The sequence below is a fragment of the Saimiri boliviensis genome, chromosome 11, assembly GCF_048565385.1.
Source record: "Saimiri boliviensis isolate mSaiBol1 chromosome 11, mSaiBol1.pri, whole genome shotgun sequence".
In the NCBI taxonomy this organism is placed as follows: Eukaryota; Metazoa; Chordata; class Mammalia; order Primates; family Cebidae; genus Saimiri; species Saimiri boliviensis.
This window is the reverse complement of record NC_133459.1, coordinates 49538037-49552481: the sequence shown is the minus strand read 5'-3', so window position 1 is coordinate 49552481 and position 14445 is coordinate 49538037. Positions and strand designations below refer to the sequence as shown.

The window sequence follows — 14445 nt, the reverse complement described above, 5'->3', positions numbered from 1 at the left end:
CTCCCAAAGTGCTGGGATTACAGGAGTGGGCCACTGTGCCTGGCCTCAAACAGGTTTGTTTGTTTTTTTTTTTTTTTTTTGAGACGGAGTTTCGCTCTTGTTACCCAGGCTGGAGTGCAATGGCGCCATCTCGGCTCACCGCAACCTCCGCCTCCTGGGTTCAGGCAATTCTCCTGCCTCAGCCTCCTGAGTAGCTGGGATTACAGGCACGTGCCACCATGCCCAGCTAATTTTTTTGTATTTTTAGTAGAGACGGGGTTTCACCATGTTGACCAGGATGGTCTCGATCTATCAACCTCGTGATCCACCTGCCTCGGCCCCCCAAAGTGCTGGGATTACAGGCTTGAGCCACCGCGCCCGGCCAGATTTTTAAACTTGCAGAATTTATTAAATGGAAACTTGTGGATAAATTTTCTAGTAATGGGATATTGATTTAATTTTTTTGTATTTTTATTAAAATATAGAGACAGGGTCTCATTACGTTGGCCAGGTTAGTCTTGAACTCCTGTCCTCAAGCAATTCTCCCACCTCAGCCTGCGAAAGTCCTAGGATTACAGGTGTGAGCCACCATGCCAGGCCGTGGTGTTGATATTTATTGAATATCTACTATATTTCAGTAATCATGATAATTATTTTATATTATTTATCTTATTTAATTATCATACAGAAGCTGCAAGGTAAGCACTCTTAACTGCATTTTTCTTATTTGGAAATTTAACCCTGGAGAAGATTAAGTAATGTGCCCAGTGTTACAGGTTGAGTAAGTGGCAGGGGTAGAATTCAAACGCCAAATGCCTGACCTTAAGTGGCCCTGACTGTTCCCTATCTTCACCATCACCACATAGACATTCGGTGAAACCTTGGCAACCCTCCAGTTTGGAATTCATTCAAACAAACTCTGGTTTTCCCAGTTAAATTCTATCACCTCTGAATACCAATTTGATTTTTTTCCTTTTCTTACTATTTCTTTTATCTTTTTATCAGCTTTAAGGGGAGATTAAAATTGCAAATTTAGTCTAGGCACAGTGGCTTACACCAGTTATCCCAGCACTTTGGGAGGCCAAAAGCAGGAGGACTGCTTGAGCCCACAAGTTTGAGACCAGCCTGGGCAATATGGCCAAACCTCACCTCTACAAAGATAAAAAAAATTGCTGAGTGTGGTGGCACACATCTGTAGTCCCAGCTTCCTGGGGCTGAGGCAGGAGATTCCCTTGAGCCCAGGAGTTGGGTTGCAGTGAGCCAAGATTGCACCAATACACTCCAGACTGGGTAATAGAGCAAGACTCTGTTAAAAAAAAAAAATCCAAATTTGTAGAAGAAAAATAATTTAACTCAACTTGGAGCAGGTGTAAACCCCCATCCATTCTGCTATAGTCAAAATGATGTCATCACCTAGTACAGTTGTGGCCACCAAATCCCTGCTGCATGGGTTGTTGCTAGGGGGTGATTTCAAAGAAGGGGGCTAGGACAAGGCAGTCACACAAACATATTTACTATACTTGTATTGCGCCTCAGTTGAGAAGGAGGGTTTTCTGCCTCCCTCTCCAGGGAAGTCCTCACTGTAGAAACATACACACTAGGAGAAACTAGATGAGAGTTAATCTGCTATGTTTCCCAATCCCCTGACAAACTCCTCCCTTTCCCTTCCCCAAAATACACAGAAGGGATAGTCCTGGAAGCTCTCACTGGAGACAATACAGAATGCCAAAATGAAAGGAACATATGTTTCAGTCTTTGTGACTGAGGACAGTCACAGACTCTTTGGGTCAATAAAGCTCTTAGAAGATCCAACAGTAGCCGATCCCTCTCTGTATTTGAGGAATACTGTTATTCCTTCTTCTCTAGGTCCTGGAAGCAGACTTTTTTTTCAGGTTGTGAAAACCTGGCATTGTTTATTACATAATTCAAACTTTCCATCCAAGTTGCTATTGTAAACACTTGAAATCGCAAAAAATATTTTTATTTTCTGTATTTGTATTTTTTTGTTAAAAAATGCAAAATTTCTTTCTAAAAGTTGTTGAATAAAGAAAAAAGCCTCATTGGCCTTGTTAAAAAGTATTCAAAATAGAAAATTGATGTAGTTCTTTTTTCTTTTTCTTTTTTTCTTTTTTTTTTTTGAGACGGAGTTTTGCTCTTGTTACCCAGGCTGGAGTGCAATGGCACGATCTCAGCTCACTGCAACCTCCGCCTCCTGGGTTCAGGCAATTCTCCTGCCTCAGCCTCCTGAGTAGCTGGGATTACAGACACGTGCCACCATGCCCAGCTAAATTTTTGTATTTTTAGTAGAGACGGGGTTTCACCATGTTGACCAGGATGGTCTCGATCTCTTGACCTCGTGATCCACCCGCCTCAGCCTCCAAAGTGCTGGGATTACAGGCGTGAGCCACCGTGCCCAGCGATGTGGTAGTTCTTTAACACATGTTCCTTTATCCTATTAATGTAGGCGTATACTTCTTAGGAGGAGCTGCAATGAAAGTTTCAATTATGTCAAGAAACTTAAAATTAAATGAATCAAAAGGCTGTAAAAGCTTATGGAAATTAAAAATGCTTAAATTCTTTTCAGATAAATCAAAGAGTGCTTTCATCTAATTCCTCTTTTTTTTCCCCTACCCCTGAGGAAGATTGACCTGGTCTTTGATTGAAAGAACACTTTGTTTGAAGTGGCTTTTTAAAGAATATTTTTAATGTTTTGTTTTTTGTTATTTGCAATATTATTAAAATTTTAAAAGTACTGTTCCTCATTAACATGACAACAAGATTTAATTAAGAAAAAATAGAGACAGGGTGTTGCTCAGGCTGGTCTCAAATTCCTGGGCTCAAGTGATTCTCCCACCTCAGCCTCCTGAGTAGCTGGGATTACAGGTGTGAGCTATTTCGCCCGGCCATTTCATTCTTTTTTTTTTTTTTTTGCGACAGAATCTCACTCTGTCTCCAAGGCTAGAGTGCAGAGGCATAATCTCAGCTCACTGCAGCCTCTGTCACCTCAGCATCCTCAGTAGCTAGAACTACAGCTGTGCACCACCACACCTGGCTAATTTTTGTATTTTTAATAGAGATGGGATTTCTCCATGTTGGCCAGGCTGGTCTGACTCCTGACCTCAGGTGATCTGCCCACCTCGGCCTCCCAAAGTGCTGGGATTATAGGTGTGAGCCACCTCGCCCAGCCCTATTTCATTCTTTTGTATGAATGAATAGTATTCCATTAGGTATATATATATATATATATATATCATATTTTCTTTATCCATTTATTCATGATGATTTTTCTTTTTTTTTTTTTTTGAGACAGAGTCTCGCTCTGTTGCCCAGGCTGGAGTGAAGTGGCGTGATCTCAGCTCACTGCAACCTCCACCTCCCAGATTCAAGCAATTCTCTTGCCTCAACCTCCCAAGTAGCTGTGATTACCGGCACCTGCCACCAAGCCCAGCTAATTTTTTAAAGCATTTTTACTAGAGACAGGGTTTCCCCACGTTGGCCAGGCTGGTCTCGAACTCCTGATCTTAGGTGATCCACCCACTTCAGCCTCCCAAAGTGCTGGGGTTATGGGGTGAGCCACTGCACCTGGCTCATGATGTTTAGATTGGACATTCCATATCTTAGCTATTATGAATAGTGCTGCAATAAACATGTAGATGCAGGTATCTCTGTAATGTACTGATTTTCTTTCCTTTGGTTGTGTGGAAATTAAGGAAGTGCCTGGAAATTAAGGAAGGGAGAAAATCCTAGAGAGGAAGGAGATGTAGATGTCAGAGCCCCAAATTTGTATATAAATGCCCCTGAAATCCTTGGCTCACTTTTGAACTGTACATGTGTAGGTGAAAATCCAAGAGATCCAGGGACAACAGCTGGGGGCTGAAGGAGCCAAGTAGACACTTCAGCTATTGCCTACCACAGTGGAGACAGACTTTAATCTTTAAAGACTTATTTGACTTGAATAAGAGGAAAGGCTCTAGCTCTGGTAAATATGTCTGACCTGAGTTACCACAATATAGAAATGTGGCTCCTCAACCACTTTGCAGATTTGAGCCAGTTCACAGACCCAGATCCCTTTGGATAAAGAACGGGTTTTGAAGAAAGACCCTGCTTGTCTGTTTAAAATTTACATGGTAAATCTTTCTCCTAGGCTCTCCACAAAAGCTTTGCAGCCATTTACCAGGGTGACAGTGTATTAGGCTAAGAAAAATAAAAACTAGATTTGTCTTATGGATTACTAGATAATGGCTGTGGACTGACATAATTCCTGGAGACCTAAAATGTCACAGTGGTCTACTAGTCTAAATAGAGGCTTATGGAGATCAGGTTATTAATGGAGTTTTAGTTTGGGTTCATCTCAGTGGGCCCATGGTTATTATTCCAGTTCTAAATGCGTATTTGGAATAGACATACTCAGAAAATGGCAAGATCTCCACACAGGTTCCCTGACCCATGGAATGAGGGTTATTGTGGTAGCAAATGACAAATGGAAGCCACTAGAATGGATTCTCCCTTCCACATTAGTAAACCAAAAGCAATACCATATGGATTGTAGCAATTAATGTTGCTTAAAGGATGCAGGGGTGGTGATTTTTGCCACATCTCTTTTCAACCTGCCTGTTTGGCCTGTGCAGAAAGTAGATCTTAGAAAATGAAAGTGGATTGTTTCAAATGTAATCAGGTGGTTCTTCAAACAACAGCCATTGTTTCATTGCTGGAGCAAAGAAACACAGTCTTTTGCATCTGTTATCCAGCTACTCAACTGGCAAATGCTTTCTTTTCTCTTCCTGATATTATAGACTACAAGATGTAATTTTATTTCACCTAGAAGAATCAGCACTGTACTTTCACTGCTCTACCGCAGAGCTGTATTGCCTCTCTAACCCTCTGTTATGCTATAATCTAGTCCAAATGGGCCTTGATTCTATGTACTGCACAGGACACCATAGGATATTTTTGAGATCAGCTGACTGGACCTAGTGAGCAAGAATTACTAGCTACTCGAGATAACTCAATAATATAATGTGTGCCAAAGGGTGGAAATAAATACCACGAAATTCAAGGGACTGTTGCCTCAGTAAAATTACTAGGCATCCGGTGGTCTGGAGCATGCCCAGATATTCCTTCCAAGGTGAAACACTACTTGCTGCATCTGACTCCTCCAATCACAAAGAGGCACAATGTTCAGTGGGCTGCTTTGGATATTAGAGGCAACATATACCTCTTTAGGAACCAAGAAGCCTAAAGAGGTATATCCAGTTTGGATGCCTTTTATTGCTTTCTCTTGTCTGATTGCTCTGGCTAGGACTTCCAGTACTATGTTGAATAGAAGTGGTGAAAGTGGGCATCCTTGTTGTGTTCCAGTTCTCAGGGGAATGCTTTGAACTTTTCCCCATTCAGTAGGATGTTGGCTGTGGGTTTCTCATAGATGGCTTTTATTACTTTGAGATATGCCAATTTTATTTATTTATTTATTTAGAGACTGAGTCTTGCTCCGTCTCTTGCCAAGTTGGAGTGCAGTGGCACAATCTCAGCTCACCACAACCTCCGCCTCCTGGGCTCAGGCAATTCTCCTGCCTCAGCCTCCTGAGTAGCTGGGACTACAGGCCATGCCACCATACCTGGCTAATTTTTTGTATTTTTAGTAGAGACGGGGTTTCACCATGTTGGCCAGGATGGTCTTGATCTCTTGACCTCGTGATCCACCTGCCTCAGCCTCCCAAAGTGCTAGGATTACAGGTGTGAGCCATTGCACCCAGCCCTATGCCAAATTTTTGAGGAGTTTTTTTTTTTTTAATCATAAAAGGATGTTGGATTTTATCAAATGTTTTTCCTGCATCTGTTGAGATGACCATAGGATTTTTGTTTTGCATTCTGTTTATATGATATATCTAATTTATTGACTTGTATGTAGTGAACCATCCCTGCAACACTGGTATAAGAACCACTTCATCATGATGTATTATCTTTTTGATATGCTGTTGGATTCTGTTAGCTAGTGTTTTGTTGATGATTTTTTGCATCTATGTTCATCAGGGATATTGGTCTGTTGTTTTCTTATTTTGTTATGTCCTTTCCTGATTTTGGTATTAGGGTGATACTGGCTTCATAGAATGATTTAGGGAGGATTCCCTCTTTACCTTTTGGAATATTTTCTGTAGGATTGGTACCAATTATTTGAATGTCTGATAAAATTCAGCTGTGAATCCACTTGGTCCTGAACATTTTTTGTTGTTGTTGGCAATTTTTTTTTTTTTTTTTTTTTTGAGACAGAGTCTCTCACTGTCACCGGGGCTGGAGTGCAGTGGCAGAATCTTGGCTCACTGCAACCTCCATCTTCCGGGTTCAAGCAATTCTCCTACCTCAGCCTCCTGAGTAGCTGGGATTACATCTGGCCATTTTTTTTGCATTTTTAGTAGAGATGGGGGTTTCCCTATGTTGGCTGGGCTGGTCTCGAACTCCTGGCCTTGTGATCCACCCACTTCGGTGTCCCAAAGTGCTGGGATTACAAGTGTGAACAACTGTGCCCCAATGGCAATTTTTAAAAAAAATTACTGATTCATTCTTGCTGCTTGTTATTGGTCTGTTCAGGGTTTCTATTTCTTCTTCATTTAATCTAGGAGGTTTGTATATTTCAAGGAATATATTAATCTCCTAGATTTTCTAGTTTGTGCCCATAAAGGTGTTTATAGTAGCCTTGAATGGTCTTTTGTATTTCTGTGGTAGCAATTGCAATATGTCCAGTTTCATTTTTTACTCAGTTGTTTGTCCACGGACACTTTGGTTGTTTCCATACGTTGATTATTATAAATAATGTTTTAATGAACGTGGGAGTGCAGCTATCTTTACTAGGGGTGATTTCATTTCCTTTGGATATGTACCCAGAAGAGGCATTGCTGGATCATGTAATAGTTCTATTTTCAGTTTTTTAAATATAATTTTTATTTACTTAATATATGTATACATATAAATATATGTTTATATAGACGCTTACATATGCATTGTATTGTACTGCTTTTTAAGTTGTTATTTTGTAACAGTGAACCCCTGGCAGTGGCAGGCCTGTCTCATGAAACATGTTAGAACTACTGATTTGGTACACTGTTCTTGGAAATTCTCTATACAAATTCTTTTGTATAGGTCTGAAATTCAGCCCATTCCCATCCAGAAAGCAAAGTCCATACTGTTTTTCACACTGGCTGCACTAGTTACATTCCCACTAACAGCATACAAGGGTTCCCTTTGCTCTGTGCCCTAGTTGACACTTATTTCTTCTCTTTTTGATAAAAATCATCCTACACTTGATCTTAGCCAAAAGGCCGAGAAGCGATGATAAAAATCATCCTAACAAGCGTATGATGATATTTCACTGTGATTTTATTTTGCATTTCCTTGATGATTAATGATGTTGAGCACCTTTTCATGTGCCTGTTAGCCATTTTATATCTCCTTTGAAGAATGTTTATTTAGGTCCTTTACCCATTTTTAAATTAGATTATTCATTTAAAAAATTTTTGGCGATTGAGCTGTGTAAGTTCCTTCTATGTTTTGGATATTAAGCCCTTATGTGATACATGGTTTGCAAATATTTTCTCCCAATCCATAGGCTGCCTTTTTATTTGCTTATTTCCTTTGCTGTGTAGAAGCTTTAAGTTTAATGTAGTCCCACTTGTTTGCTTTTGCTTTTGCTGCTTATGCCTATGGTGATCTACCCACAAAATCATTGCTGAGAACAATGTCAAGGAGCCTTCCCTCTGTTTTCTTTTAGAAGTCTTGCAATTTTAGGTCTAATGTTTACATCTTTAATATATTTTAAGTTGATTATTATGATGGAAGATAAAGATTCAATTTTATTTTTTGCATGTGGATTTCTAGTTTTCCTAACATCATTTATTAAAGAAACTATCCATTCCCCCATGGTGTCTTCTTGGTGCACTTGTTGAAAATTAGTTGACTATATATGCTTGGGTTTATTAGCTCTCTATTCTGTTCCATTTGTTTATGTGTCTGTTTTTATGCCAGTACCATATTTTTTGATTACTGTATTATGGTAGACTTTGAGGTAAGGCAATGTAACGCATCCAGCTTTGTTCATTTTGTTGAAGATTGCCTTGGTTGGCCAGGCATAGTGGTACACACCTGTAATACCAGCATTTTGGGAGGCCAAGGTGGGTGGATTGCTTGGGCTCAGGAATTTGAGACCAGCCTGGGCAACATGGAGAAACCCCATCTCTACTAAAAATACAAAAATTAGCCTGTCTGCTGGTGCATGCCTGTGGTCCCAGCTACTTGGTAAGCTGAGGCAGGAGGATCACTGGAGCCTGGGAGGTGAAGGTTGCAGTGACTGGGATTGTGCCACTGCACTCCAGCCAGCCTGGGTGACAGAGCAAGACCCTGACAAAAAAAAAAAAAAAAAAAAAAAAAAAAAAGAAAGAAAAGAAAAGAAAAGAAAAAAAGGAAAATAAAATAAAAGAAAAAAGATTGCCTTGGTTATTAGGGGTCTTTCGTGATTCCATATGAATTTTAGTTTCTTTTTTTTCTATGTTTGTGAAAAGCGACATTGAGATTTTGACAGAGATTGCATTGACCAGTACTGACCCATGGCCTGGGGGTTGGAGACCATTTGATTAAAGGCTTAAATATAAGACTTAAAACTATGAAACTAATAGACAAAAAACATTGGAGCGACATCTAGGATGTTGGTCTGAGCAAAGATTTTTTTGGGTAAGACCTCAAAAAACCCAGGCAACAAAAGCACAAATAGGCAAATGGGATTGCCTCAAGCTAAAAGGCTTCTGTTGCAGTAAAGGAAACAGTAAAGTGAAGAGACAACCTATAAAATGGGAAAAAATATTTGTAACTATCTATCCAACAAGGGCTTAACAACCAGAATATGTAAGTAACTCAAACAACTCAATAGTAAAAGAAAAAAAATGATTAAAAAATAAACTAAAGACCTGAATAGACATTTCTCAAAACATACAAATGGCCAACAGTATATTTAAAAAATACTCAGTATCACTAATCATCAGGAAAATGCTAATCATAACCACAATGAGATATTATCTTACCACAGTTAGAGTGGTTATTGTAAAAAAAAAAAAAAGACAAAAAATAACACATGCTAGGGAAAATGCAGAGAAAGGAGAACAATTGTAGACTGTAGTAGGAATATAAAGTAGTACAAGCACTATGAAAAACAGCATACTAGTTCCTCTATGACGGAACTACCATATGACCCAGCAATTCCACAGCTAGGGATATATCCAAAAGATGGGAAATCTGTATACTGAAGATTACCTGCACTACTGTGCTAGTCCAGAATGGCACTAGCACTCTTCACAATAGTCAAGATATGGAATCAATCTGTGTCCATCAAAGGATGAATAAATAAGAAAATGTGATATATATACACAATGGAATATTATTCAGCCATAAAACGAATGAAATCCTGTCATTGTAGCAACATGGATGGAACTGGAAGTTGTGTTAAGTAAAATAAGCCAGGCACAGAGAGACAAAATGTTATGTTCTCACTCATATGTAGAGCTCAAAAAGTGGATCTTATGGAGGTAGAGGGTGGAATGGTGTTTACCAGAGGCTGGGAAAGGAATGGTGGAGAGGGGGATGAAGAGAAGTTGGTTAATGGCTGCTAACATACAGTTAGATAGAAGAAATAAGTTAAAGTGTTTGCTGGTAGATTAGGGTGACTATAGGTAACAACAGCGTATTATGTATTTTAAAGTAGCTAGGGCTGGGCGCGGTGGCTCAAGCCTGTAATCCCAGCACTTTGGGAGGCCGAGGCGGGTGGATCACGAGGTCGAGAGATCGAGACCAACCTGGTCAACATGGTGAAACCCCGTCTCTACTAAAAATACAAAAAAAATTAGCTGGGCATGGTGGTGCGTGCCTATAATCCCAGCTACTCAGGAGGCTGAGGCAGGAGAATTGCCTGAACCCGGGAGGCGGAGGTTGCGGTGAGCTGAGATCGCGCCATTGCACTCCAGCCTGGGTAACAAGAGCGAAACTCTGTCTCAAAAAAAAAAAAATAAATAAATAAAAAATAAAAAAAATAAAAAAAAAATAAAGTAGCTAGAAGAGAAGAAGTATAATAATATTCCCAGTACAAAGAAAAGATAAATGGGGTGAGGGATGTCTTAATAATGTTAATTTGATCATTACACGTTGTATACATGTATCAAAATCCTAAAATACCCCCAAAATATGTACAATGATTATGTATCAATAAATATAATACAGAAATTCCAAGTTTTAGTTTTGTTCATGTTTTCTATTGTTTTTCTAGTTTTGATTTATTTCTTCTCTGATCTTTATTTCATTCCTTCTACTAACTTTGGGCTTAGCTTGTTATTTTTCTAGTTCCTTGAGGTTAACATTAGCTTATTTGAGATCTTTCTTCCATTTTAATGTAGCTGTTTATTGCAATAATCTCCCCTCTTAGAACTGCTTTTGTAGGCTGAGTGTGGTGGCTCACATCTGTAATCCCAGCACTTTGGGAGGCTGAGGCAGGCGGATCATGAGGTCAAGAGATCGAGATCATCCTGGCCAACAGGGTGAAACTCTGTCTCTACTAAAAATACAAAAATTAGCCGGGCGTGGTGGTGGGCGCCTGTAGTCCCAGCTACTTCAGGAGGCTGAGGCAGGAGAATCGCTTGAACCCGGAAGGCAGAGGTTGCAGTAATCCGAGATCTCGCCACTGCACTCCAGCCTGGTGACAGAGCGAGACTCCACCTCAAAAAGAAAGAAAAAAAAAAAAACTGCTTTTGTTGAATCCCATAATTTTTGGGATATTTTGTTTCTATTTAGCTCATCTCAAGATATTTTTGTATTTCCATTTTGATTTCTTCTTTGATCCCTTGGCTGTTCAGGAGCACATTGTTACATGTCATTGTGAATTTTCCAAATTTACTCCTGTTTATTGATTTCTAGCTTCATGCCATTTTGTCCAGAAAATATACTTGATATGATTCAAATCTTCTTAAAGATGTTACGACTTGGTTCAGTCGGTCCCGGCAGCGGCTGCAGTGCTCTGTGCCCTCTCCTTTTCGCTTCCGGAAACATGGCCTCTGGGGTGGCTGTCTCTGAAGGTGTCATCAAGGTGTTCAACGACATGAAGGTGCGTTAAGTCTTCAACGCCAGAGGAGGTGCCAGAAGGCGGTAATCTTCTGCCCGAGTGAGGACAAGAAGAACCTCATCCTGGAGGAGGGCAAGGAGATCCTGGTGGGTGATGTGGGCCAGACTGTCGCCGACCCCTACATCACCTTTGTCAAGATGCTGCCAGATAAGGACTGACACTACGCCCACATGACACAACCTACGAGACCAAGGAGAGCAAGAAGGAGGACCTGGTATTTATCTTCTGGGCCCCTTTAAGAACAAGATGATCTATGCCAGCTCCAAGGATGCCATCAAGAAGAAGCTGACAGGAATCGAGCATGAATTACAAGCAAACTGCTACGAGGAGGTCAAGAACTGCTGCACCCTGGCAGAGAAGCTGGGTAGGGGGGCAGTGCCATCATCTCCCTGGAGGACAAGTCTTTGTGAGCCCCTTCTGGCTCCATGCCTGGAACATCTGGTAGCCCCACACCTGCCCTCAGGTATTGCATGCTGCCCCCTTCCTGCCAGACCGCAGGGGCTGGGGGGATTCCAATAGGGGGAGGGCATCCCTTCACCCCAGTTGCCAAACAGAACCCCCCCACTCCCTGGATTTTCCTCCTCCCTCCATCCCTGACGGTTCTGTCCTTCCTAAACTACTTTTGATTTTCTGGTTCCTCTTGGGTTGAAGCAGGCCAAGTTTCCACCAGGCACCCCAGATGTGGGGTGGCCTGTATTTTTTTAAACATCACCCCCAATCCCCACTTGTTCCTCCCCTTTCCTATGCTGCCAACTTCTAAGGCAATAGTGACTCTGTGCTTGTCTGTTTAGTTCTACGTATAAATGGAATGTTGTGAAGATGACCCCTCCCTGTGCCAGCTGGTTCCTCTCCCTTTTCCCCTGGTCACTGCTGCTCATGGAAGCAGGACCAGTAAGGGATCTTTGATTTAAAAAAAAACAAATATAATAATAAAAAGGCTACAGAAAAAGATGTTCAGACTTGTTTGTGGCCAAACACATGCTCTTTCTGGAAAATGCTCCATGTGCTGATGAAAAGAATGTGTATTTTGCAGCAGTTGAGCGAAATTGTCTGTAAATGTCAGTTAGGTCTATTTGGTCTACTGTGTAGTTTAACTTTGTTGATTTTCTCTCTGGATGGTCTGTTCATTACTGAGAGTGGGTACTAAAGTTCCCTACTACTACTGTACTGAAGTCTTTCTTCCTTTAATTCTATTAATGTTTGCTTTATATACTTGGGTGCTCCAGAATTGGGTGCATATATATTTATAATTGCTATACCCTCATGCTGAATTGACCCATTTTTATCATTATATAATATCTTTCTTTGTCTCTTTTTACAGTTTTTTGACTTAAAGTCTATTTTGTCAGATTTTAGTATAGCTACCCATTCTCTTTAGTTTCCATTTTCTTAGAAAATGTTTTTTCATCTCTTCACTTTCAGTCTATGTGTGTCTTTAAAACCAAAGTGATTCTTGTCTATGTAGCATATAGTTGAATCTTCTGTTTATTTTAAATTCATTCAGCCACTCTACAACGTTTACTTGTGGAATTTAATCCACAAGATTAGATAAGGACCTGCTACTGCTATTTGATTAATTGTTTTCTGCTTACTTTGGTTTTCTTTCTTTCTTTCTTTCTAAAACAGGGTTTGGCTCTGTTGTTCAGGCTGAAGTGAGTGGCATGGCCTTGGCTCACTGAAGCTTTGACCTCCTGGGCTCAAGTGATCCTCCTGCCTCAGCCCCAGAATGTCTGGAACTACAGGTGTGTGCCAATATGCCTGGCTAATTTTTAAATTTTTTGTAGAGATAAGGTTTTGCCATGTTTCCCAGGCTGGTCTCAAACTCCTGAGCTCAAGCTGTCCACCCACCTTTACCTCCCAAAGTGCTGGGATTACAGGTGTGAGCCACTGTGCCCGGTGTTTCTGATGACTTCATTGATCTTTTGCTCTCTTTGTTTTCTTTTGCTGTTTTCCTTTGTCACTTGATGATTTTCAAAGTGCTATGCTTTGATTCCTTTCTCTTTATCTTTTGTGTATTTGTATAGGTAGTTTTTTGGTGGGTATTGTGAGGCTTATATACATCTTATAGTTATAACAAGTTATTTTGAGCTAAAAACAACTTAACTTTGATCACATCTTAAAAACTGTTCACTTTTACTCCTTCTCCTCAAATTTTGTTTCTGATACCTGTGGAGGTTAAGCAACTCCTCCATCTTGAATGCTAATCTGCCAGTCTGACTTCTGATTAACTCTTGTTAATCAGAGGAATGCCTCCAAGATCTCTACCTTACCTACTGCAAATCCTGTCCTTAGGTCAAAACAACCTTGATCATAAATCCTTATATAGATTTACATAGCATTCTTGCCTTTCCCTGAGGGGTTGACTTCAATTGTCTTACCTTATGGTACATATTTCCTTCCCTATTGTATATAAGCCCTGGGTCTGGACAGTAACGATGTGGAGATCCACCATCTCATCTTGTGGCTTCTGGGACATGGAAGGAGAAATAAAATTCTTTACAGACAAGAAATTGCTGAGAGATTTTGTCACCACCAGACCTGTCTTACAAGAGATCGTGAAGGAAGCACTAAATACAGAAAGGAACAACCAGTACCAGCCACTGCAAAAATGTACCAAATGGTAAAGGCCAACAATGCAATGAAGAAACTGCATCAACTAACAGGCAAAACAACCAGCCAGTAACAAAACGGCAGGATCAAATTCACACATAACAATATTGATATTAAATGTAAGTGGACTAAATGCCTCAATCAAAAGACACAGACTGGAAAACTGGATAAAAACTCAAGACCCATCAGCGTGCTGTATTTAGGAGACCAATCTCATGTGCAAAGACACACATAGACTCAAAATATAGGGATGGTAGAAGATTTAGCAAGCAAATAAAGAAAAAAAAAAAGCAAGGATTGCAATCCTAGTCTCCGATAAAACGGACTTTAATCCAACAAAGATCAAAAGAGACAGAGAAGGGCATTACATAATGGCAAAAGGATCAATGCAACAAGAAGAGCTAACTATCCTAAATATATATGCACCCACTACAGGAGAACCTGGATACATAAAGCAAATTCTTCATGACCTACAAAGAGACTTAGACACTTGCATAATAATAGTGGGAGACTCTAACACTCCACTGTCAATATTAGACAGCTCAACGAGACAGAAAATCAACAAGGATATCCAGGACTTGAATGCAGATCTGGACCAAGTGGAGCTAATAGACATCTACAGAACTCTCCACCCCAAATACACAGAATATACATTCTTCTCAGCACCACATCACACTTACTCTAAAATAGACCACATAATTGGAGGT

At 40.3% G+C, this 14445-nt stretch overlaps 1 pseudogene; it reads left to right on the top strand.

Moving 5' to 3' along the window:
• The first annotated feature begins 10867 nt into the window (after nt 1–10867).
• LOC101040824 (cofilin-1 pseudogene) lies at nt 10868–11708 on the top strand (annotated as a pseudogene).
• Nucleotides 11709–14445: the final 2737 nt, after the last annotated feature.